General features: G+C 39.4%; 1 long non-coding RNA gene across 1 annotated transcript in view; it reads left to right on the forward strand.

Annotated features, from left to right (window-relative positions):
• LOC139124054 (uncharacterized) overlaps nucleotides 1-3,834 on the forward strand; it is a 4,844-nt gene extending 1,010 nt beyond the window's left edge. The window contains exon 2 of the long non-coding RNA XR_011549851.1: nucleotides 3,268-3,834. This is a non-coding gene — a long non-coding RNA (uncharacterized lncRNA). The remainder of the gene's footprint in view (nucleotides 1-3,267) is intronic.
• Nucleotides 3,835-9,308: the final 5,474 nt, after the last annotated feature.

The raw sequence follows: 9,308 nt of genomic DNA on the forward strand, positions 1-9,308 counted from the left end.
TTTCTCTGTTTGACGTCATCGTATACGAGTGTTTTTCGCGGAGCCGTCACGTACAACTTCGAGCCGAAGGCGAGAAGTTGTGCGGCTCCGCGAAAAACACGAGTATACGATGACGTCAAACAGAGAAAAATACTATGGGATTATATATTTATCACATGAACAGTCTTCTTATTTTTCTTTTGACGTAGATGGATCAAAATTATCGTAACAAATTGCATGAATTTCGTCGCGATTTGTGTTTTACTTACGCGGATTACTTTCATTTAAAGAGTAAAGAGGCCCGTCACCCAGGAGATACTTTCATTCATAAATCCCATCAAGCTGAAATTTGCTACATTTAAAGGGTATCTCCACCAACCAGACGTACGGATTCGGTCACGTGAACGTGTCAATCATTGTCTCGCGCTGTACCGATGCCAAGGCAAGTTGGCCATCGCGGCGGACATAGCTTTCACCTTGCTAGCGACGGATAACCATAGTATTCAGAGTTACTTAGAATATTTACAATTATATCTATGAAGTTAATGAGACGACACGATCGAAACTGTAATTCTCATTGTCAGAGATGCTGTGGCTTTCAAAATATCACACAAGTTTACGACCTTTGCGAGCGCGAAAGATTCCGTTCGATGACACACTCATTGCATGTCTGTGCCCACAACGTTGCCGTCACGGTCTCTGCCGGTGTCAACTCGTCAATCCCGATCTCGGTCATCAATGTTTTCGTCTTACGAACTTTGATGTTTGCATTGACACATATCTCGTCCATGGATACATCCTAATTTTGTTGACGGAAATTCTGTTTTGAGTGTTGTCTGTGTCAACTTTCGAAGTACATGGGATTCCACAGCGCTGCACAAAACTCGACAGCTTATGTCTTCGCTACAGCATTATGCCGCACTGCAAGTTTGATTCCGAGTGAGACTTTACGGAGTTTTTGTGTGATTAAGGAAATTGATCGTTGTTAGTCGAATGACTTTAGGCTTGTGCCTCCTATGTCGCTTTCCCGAAGATTATACCATACTCATTTATTCAGTTTGAGGTGTAGTTTCGGTTTTATCGCCAACCGGGGTCGCCAGGTACGACGTCCACACGACTCGACTGGAGCCGAGACGTTACTGAACCATTAAAATAACGATCGTCGGTATCTCCATTCGATTCTCGGGAAAAGCTATTGTTTTAGCGACTTGAAATTTCGTGGGACAAATATGCCTTCTATGTTTCCATGTCTGGATTTATCCGGTCACCTTTTTGTAAAAATAACGTGCGAGACTACTGAGCACATCGATCACAACAAATCTGTTCGTGTCGCGACACCTGCATGTATGAACGGTACCATGAAAGAAAAAAGTTCCGGTTGATGACGTACAACAGGGGTAATTCGGATTTCTTATCCGTCCTGTTCTACGTCACACAGGTGGGAATTCGGGCCAGTTCATGTGATAAGTATATATATATATATATATATATATATATATATATATATATATATATATATATATATATATATATATATATATATATATATATATATATATATATATATACAGTTTCATTAGACTATACCATTGTATGGTTTGCATTGTAGATTTAGTGTTCACAATTCCACAAGAATGTTCTTTTCGATTCATATATATTTTAAAAATCCATCTATATATGCTAGAAGCAATGTATGGTTTTACGCCATCTGAGTTTATGAGACTTATCAGTGTGTATCAAAGTACAGAGAAAAGACCTTGATAGATGTCCTGTCGACGTATTTTACAATTCATATCGGTGTGAATGTAATCGCATGTACTACTTTTAGATAGGTAAATCGTATCATTTTATCATTTTCGAGAAATCAAAGTACTGCAGCAGCGATATGTATGTGCTGTGGTGCTTTTTAAGAGGGAAACTAAAGAATGAAAGGGCCTAGGTTGTCACACGTGCATCAATGAGTTTATCTGTTACCGATCGATTACTGTCGCCATCAAATGTTTTTACTGAAAGTGGCTGTAAGTTTTGAGCTAATTAAGCCCAATTGACACTGCCACTCAAAGCAACTACGAATCATATCGTACCATCGAGTTCTTGAATTGTCGCGGGAAAAGGACATGAGAAACTTTTTAATGAGTACCATACGAATCGAACTTGAAACTTGTTCGCCGTAGTTTAGGCATTCAAGGAAGAAATGAGTTACTTGTTTAGTGAGCTTATTAGAAATCATACTTCACGGACCTGGCATCATATTTTATAAAGTGCAATGTAGACAGGCAACAAGCACCGTTGAAATGATTATAGGAGAGTGTCGTCGGAACTGTGCATGTTCGACTTTCTTGTTTACAAACAATGTATTTCATGCATGATATCTGGATGCATCACGTCAACATAGCTGCAACATTTAAATTTTACAATATTCATTGTTAACAAAGTTCGTGTTTTAACTTTCCTCAATCGCCAACTTACCCTGTTTACAGCGGTCGTAGGGGTCCCTGGCAATCTTTGAGCAGAGTTCCTGTAACCCCCTCCCTTTAACGTTGCGTTTCACTATCCTCGAAATTGAAAGACTTAAACCTTTGCTCAAACAAGAATAAAAACCAGCGGTCACGTGCAAAACTTGGTACTAGAGGAGCAAATTACCTCTTGAAATTCAGTGTGACCGCAGCCCCAGTGTTAGCTTTATGAGAAAAATTCCAAAGTTTCGATTTGATGTATGAAAATTTCGCTTACTCCATGAGGTTTAAAATCAGCCAACACAAGCGTAGATCAAAACATTTGTAAACGTATATCTTTCCTCAGAGGTGCATTCTACCTTAAGGTAGTATGCGCCTCGAAAGTGAAAGATTTAAACTTTTGCTTTAACTTTCCTCAAGGAATCTTTCAGTCATTCTCTTTCAAAATCAAGAATAAAAATAGGCGGTCACCATGCAAATTTTGGTACTACAGAAACAAATTACCCAAGCTTAAGATTTACCGAGATTAGAAATTCAAAATGGCCGCCATCCCTGTGTTAACTCTATGGAGAAAAATAAAAATAAATTCGAATTTAGAAAAACTAAGCCGATGAAAAGTTTTCTTTCACCAAGAGCTTTAAAATGAACCCCCACATGTGGTATATCAGAACAGAATTGTAAAAGTTTGAGAGTCCGAATGTCTGTCCCCGAGGTGCGTTCTACCTTTACTCAATATATCTCGATATTACACCCTGGCCGATAAAAGTCCACGGTGGGCACGAGTCCGTGGTATTTTGTACGTCATATTAGCTGTCTTTTTTTTTTATTTTAGGCTTGCTTCAAATCACAAGAGTTGCCAAGTATGGATGGAATTTGCTTCAAAACTCTGCTAGCGACCATGTTGCTCGGGGGCTGCTTGGCTACCTGTCCAACCGATGTTTGGAAGAGGGACTACTGTGCCATCTTGTACGAGGATGCAGACTGTGAGGGCGCCTCACGAGTGGTCAAGTCTGGAGAAGCTCAACCAAGTATCAGTGACTCTGGATTGAACGACGAAGTTTCCGCCATCGTGGTTCACCCTAATTGCCTTTTCGAAGCGTTCGACGACGATCAATATGAGGGCGAAACGCATCGATTCAGAGGCGGCACCTATCAATCCAATGGGTACAATACGTATTGGGATGACAAAATATCGAGTTTTGAGTGCTATTGTAAAAAAGCGAAATCAAAGATTCGTCCGAAAGTCTTTTAAACTCAAGATGAAGCATAGTGTTGCACTATACAAGGATCGTGTCTTGTGAAGTTAACGTTGTGCTTTTAAACTCTATCGTGTTTTTGAGTCTCTGCGTATTTACTGACTGTAATTAAATGATTATGATGCATGATTATGTTCAACTTATGATACCTGTTGGCATCATTATGAGAGAGAGAGAGAGAGAGAGAGAGAGAGAGAGAGAGAGAGAGAGAAGAGAGAGAGAGAGAGAGAGAGAGAGAGAGAGGAGAGAGAGAGAGAGAGAGAGAGAGAGGGGGGGGGAGGGAGAGACAGACAGACAGACAGACATACAGAGACAGAGAGACAGAGACAGACAGACGACAGGTAGAGAGGATAGAGAGAAAGAGACAGAGACAGAGATAGAGAGACGGAGAGACGGAGAGAAAGACAGATACAGACACAGAGGCAGAGAAAAACAGAGGAGGGAGAGAGAGGCAAGCCAATGCTTGCATTTACTTTACAGGTCGTTTTACGATAATGTAACGTTCATAGAAAAATATGAAAATATACACAGTCGTCCATTCTTGTTCAAAGTTAAACATTTCACAGTAAATATTGGCGAATGGTCATCCTTGGCATCTGCATTGTTTGATGACTATTGATTTCGCATCGTCTGCCACAGACTACGCATGGTACAGCATGTTGCTTGTCTTGTGAGTAAACATAAGAGGGTTGCATACCCGACACAATGCTGGAACAGAAAATGACTTGTGCTGACGAGGGAACCTGACGTGAACAAGTGCGTGTAAGTTATATCTAAGAATGGAAAATATCACGCCCTCTCACACAAGCAAAACTGAAGCAATCAACAAACTATCGAACGTAACGCGTAAACTTTCTTCTTTATAGCTCCATTGTTGAATTTTCGAAAATCAAAGGCTGAGAAAAATTTTCTAACTCCAAGAGCTAAGAAATAAGCCCCCACAAGTAGTCGATAAGAAAAGAATGGTTTAAGTTTAAGAGTCCGAAAATCTAGATCGGTTTAGTAGAAGTATGCGAACCGACAACATTTAAGCATGTTTGAATTTTAAAATTTCCGTAGAGGATGTAATCTTCGTATTCTTGTCTGCATAATTATTTACATGCAAACATTCAAAGCACGCAGCTGGGTATTTTCACTTCAGTTGTAAAGAGTGCACAGCACGCCCTCTAGAGTAGTGAAGCGGTTTTCTTATGTTTTATTCTCCATTGTTGGACTCGGCGGCATTAAATTCACCTGATACCAGTATTCTGGAAGAGGAGCACTGCTAGATGAACAAATAACAATCAAATTGGTATTTTACAAAGTAAGGTCGATATCTCAGAGCTATAACAACCTTAACTGCACGTTGATAACCTGTGTAAGAAACTTTCTATCAGAATTGGTATCCTTCGCAAACTACGTCCATTTGCCACTACGAGTACTCTTTTGGTTGTGTACAATGCACTGTTCCTTTCTTCGATTGATTATTGTTGCACTATTTGGGTCAATACTTCAAAGTCAAATCTTCACCGTATTTACAAACTCCAGAAGAGGGCTGGAAGAGTAATTTTAGGGGTTGATATGAGTGTTCCCTCACGAACTATCTTTTTAACTTTGCACTGGTTGCCGATTGACCTACGTATTATCTATTTCACCGCATTATTGACATTCAAATCATTGAATGGCCTTGCATCCTCTTATTTGAGTGACGTTTTTCATTGAATTTCATCAAACATCCGTAATGCCAGTCATGGAATTTGTGTGTTCCAAAATTCAAGACTACCACAGGTCAAAAGTCTTTCTCTTTCCGTGCTGCGAGTAATTGGAATTATGCGATTAGAAATACCTCAACTTTACCCTCTTTCAAAGTAAAGTTGCGAGATTATCTGATGACGAAGTTTACAAATGAGGGTTCAGATTTAGATTAATTTATTTTCTTTTTGTTGCAATGAAGATGTTACTCATCTTTTTTGAACACTTGCTGTATGTACATGTACATTGTATTTGCTATTTATACGCATGTACTTTTTTCGAGCTCACAGAGGGCTCTTATGTAAATTTACAATTTGTTTTGTAACTCAGATTACCCTCTTTAGATAAAGTCGTGTAATAATAATAATAATACTGCTTTCAAATATCAGTACAAATGAATGTAGACGGGGGAGGGAGGGCGCGTGGACGAAATTAAAGCAGTCTTGTCAAAGGTAGGCTTTGAAAGTAAAAATGAAATCAACTTCGCAATTTTTTATGTTTATTTTTGACACGAGCCACACACGAGAAGATGATACACGAATAAAAGACGGATATTGCCGAGAAAAAAAAAACTTTCAAGAACAAGTCCGTTGAGTAACTACGCCAGCCTGGAAAAAAAACTGGGGTGGAAAATGATATACCATATTGTGTGAGAGAGAGAGCGAGAGAGACACAGAGAGAGAGAGAGAGAGAGAGAGAGAGAGAGAGAGAGAGAGAGAGAGAGAGAGAGAGAGAGAGAGAGAGAGAGACAGAGAGACAGACAGACAGACAGACAGACAGACAGACAGACAGACAGACAGAGAAGGAGAGGGGAGATACAAACAGTAAACAGAGTCGGAAAACAGAAAAATGGCAGTACACAGGGGAAGACCTTGAAAGAGGTTGCCTCTTTGAATTAAAAGAAGTTAAAATATTCATTGTTCCATTACCTGAAATAATAATGAAGTTATTATAGATGTATACTGATTGAAATGTTGAGGTAATGACGCGGGTAATTACATATTCTTTTCCATGGTGTTTTTATTTTTGAATTGTATTCCAAATTAACATTCAAATAGTAAATACACTTCATTTATTATTATTACTTGCTCTGTAGGGCGCACATGTGCAAGGGGGATTAGTTGAAGATGTGTGCCCAAAGCGTGACGTCACAAAAGAGTATAGACTGGTCTCTGCATAATCCGTATCAATTTCACCTGGTGTTAGTAATAGTAAACTCCACTACGGTCACTACGTACCACGCTTTGAGAGATGGTAAAGCCTCAATGACACACTTTGTTAAAAGGTGTGAAACCAACATGTGTAAAATTCTATAAGTCAGTGTTTGTGGTTGGCTGGCTGGCCAGCCCAACGCTCCTGGATTCATCATAAAGTAGTCTTAACAGTTCTGCATCCTGTGTTTCCTGTAATCTGTGTTCCTATTCTCGTCGCTGTCTGTCTGTCTGTCTGTCTGGCTGAATTTTTGTTTTAAGTGATGTATCTCACTCCTTGTCGAACCTCTTCATCACCCTCTTCCCCACCCTCTTCTCCACCCTCTTCCCCACCCTCTTCCCCTGTCTCTCTAGCTGATATGTCCATCTCTGTCTATTTCAAAGTATGTTGTTTATGTCCATTTTGACATGTCCAAATCGTCAACTCCCTGTTTGTCAGCCTGGCTGGCTGACTCTCTCTCTCTCTCTCTCTCTCTCTCTCTCTCTCTCTCTCTCTCTCTCTCTCTCTCTCTCTCTCTCTCTCTCTCTCTCTCTCTCTCTCTCTCTCTCCCCAAATGTACATGCATATGTTGATGCAGAATTCATGTTTTTGTGTCCGTCTGTGAGCGTGCGCTGTGAAACGCTGATGTCTTTGTTTGTAGATATTTTGACTTTTTTATTTGTCTTGAGAACGGCCCAATTTTTTTGTCAAGTGTATCGTTCTTGTATCTTAAAATTAACCATCTATTTGTTGCTTTCTCTTCGGCAGTTATTGTATGAAAAGGGGTTAAAAAGGAGAGCATGGTTTTGTTATGAGGCACTTATTAAACCATAAACACCGGCATAGAATACGAGTTGAAAATCCTGACACGTTTATTATATCATAATGCTCTATTTTACCATAATTCAGTACAAGTTGTTGCCCACAATCTGCCTTAGTCAGTCCAAAACTAATTAAATTTCAACAAAAGAATACTACAATACAACACAAAGCGATTTTCCATGCTTTGGTTAAGCTGACTATGGGGACATATGATTCTGTCGCCGCGGTCCCGGCCTTATAAGCAGCGGTGACCGAAGTCAGTGCGGTGTAAGCGCAGCTGTTGTTGGGGAACAACGTGCACGCGACGCTCAGTTCTTTGACGGGGAAAATCGTTATTGACAGGGCGCCATTGCGGGTTAATCGAGAGAAAGTAACAGCTCGGCCCACAGGGGATATCGTTTTAATTGGACGGCTGGAGTGACGCGCGTCCTTGCGTCTGACAGCCAATGTTCTTACAATGCTCTGCCATGCTGGAACGTTTGAGCAGCGCGTCGCTGGATCGAGCGGATTCGAAACTTCGTGGTTATAGCAATGGTGTTTGATACCGTTAAAATGGACCCTGATTGGTACCCCGTATCACTCGGTAACAGAGAACATATACAGCTTGACTTGTCATTTTGAAACAAGATATACAAGTAAATTAAGAAGGTTTTCCACAACTTGATTTCATTAAAACCCGTCTTGGACGAGCTGATTGAAAATGTGTCCTGTATAATCACGCGCAATTAAGTTTCGTTACAGTGTGAAAGAAAAAAAAAACGAAAGTAGAAAACCATACGGCCGTTCGGTGTATGTCTTGACCTCTAAAGGAATGGGGCTGCAATTGAGTTGTTTTTGTTGTAGTTGTTGTAGTTGCTGTTGTCATTGTTGTCGTCATCATCGTTGTTGTTGTTGTTGTTATTGTTGTTGTTGTCGTTGTTTTTGTCAGTTTGATGATGATTTCAGCTATACCTGACTGGCTCTCTGTATAGCCATTCGGGTTTTTTTCTTGTCCTATTAGCAAATTACCGTATTTGACAGGTGTTTGATGAAATACTATTTTTGTTAAAATAATAGAAATGTCACTTATAAGAATCTACTTAAATATTCGATTCTGGTTTTACCGAAACATCTAACGTTGTTTACATTTTACACAGTGAAACAGGTAATTCTTAGAAGAAGACGACTTTTTCACTCTTTCACACTGTCGAATGACATTTTGTGATTGGCTGAATGTTTGTCTGTATGTCTTGTCTTCTATATGACTTCATGTATCTGTCATTGTCTGTATCACTGTCTTTTCGCTGTGACAAAATCACTGAATGGTCAGCTTTGCCAAACGTTTTATCAGGGCGAAGGTCACATCTGAAGAGCAACTCTCAGTAAATTCAATAACCAAATATAGCTACGTCGTTGACCTTGATGGACGACAAGTATCAATAACGTTATGCTTCCTTCATCTATCAATTTCGAGTAAAATATTTTAATTTGCATATCATAATCATACTGACATGACTGAGAATTAGGTCAGAGGTCATTTAGGGACAGTAGATAATCAATTTTCCCCAAACAAGAGGAGTCTGAAAAAGATTGTCGCTAGTTTAAGCTGCTGACAGGGTAAAATGTTGACGATGATTGAGAATCATATATATATATATATATATATATATATATATATATATATATATATATATATATATATATATATATATATATATATATATATAAAGTTATCATGGTGTAGACGTAACAAATACTTGCGTGAATTAATTCACGACAATCGAAGAAGGGGCTGAACATCGTGCCCCTTAACGCACTCAGTTTCTTCAGTCATTCGCTTATTTAAACTACCCATGGCCCCTTAGATATGCGCGGGGAAATGTGAAGTTGATAA

Source organism: Ptychodera flava, assembly GCF_041260155.1.
Source record: "Ptychodera flava strain L36383 chromosome 23 unlocalized genomic scaffold, AS_Pfla_20210202 Scaffold_23__1_contigs__length_28996876_pilon, whole genome shotgun sequence".
NCBI classification, from domain to species: Eukaryota; Metazoa; Hemichordata; class Enteropneusta; family Ptychoderidae; genus Ptychodera; species Ptychodera flava.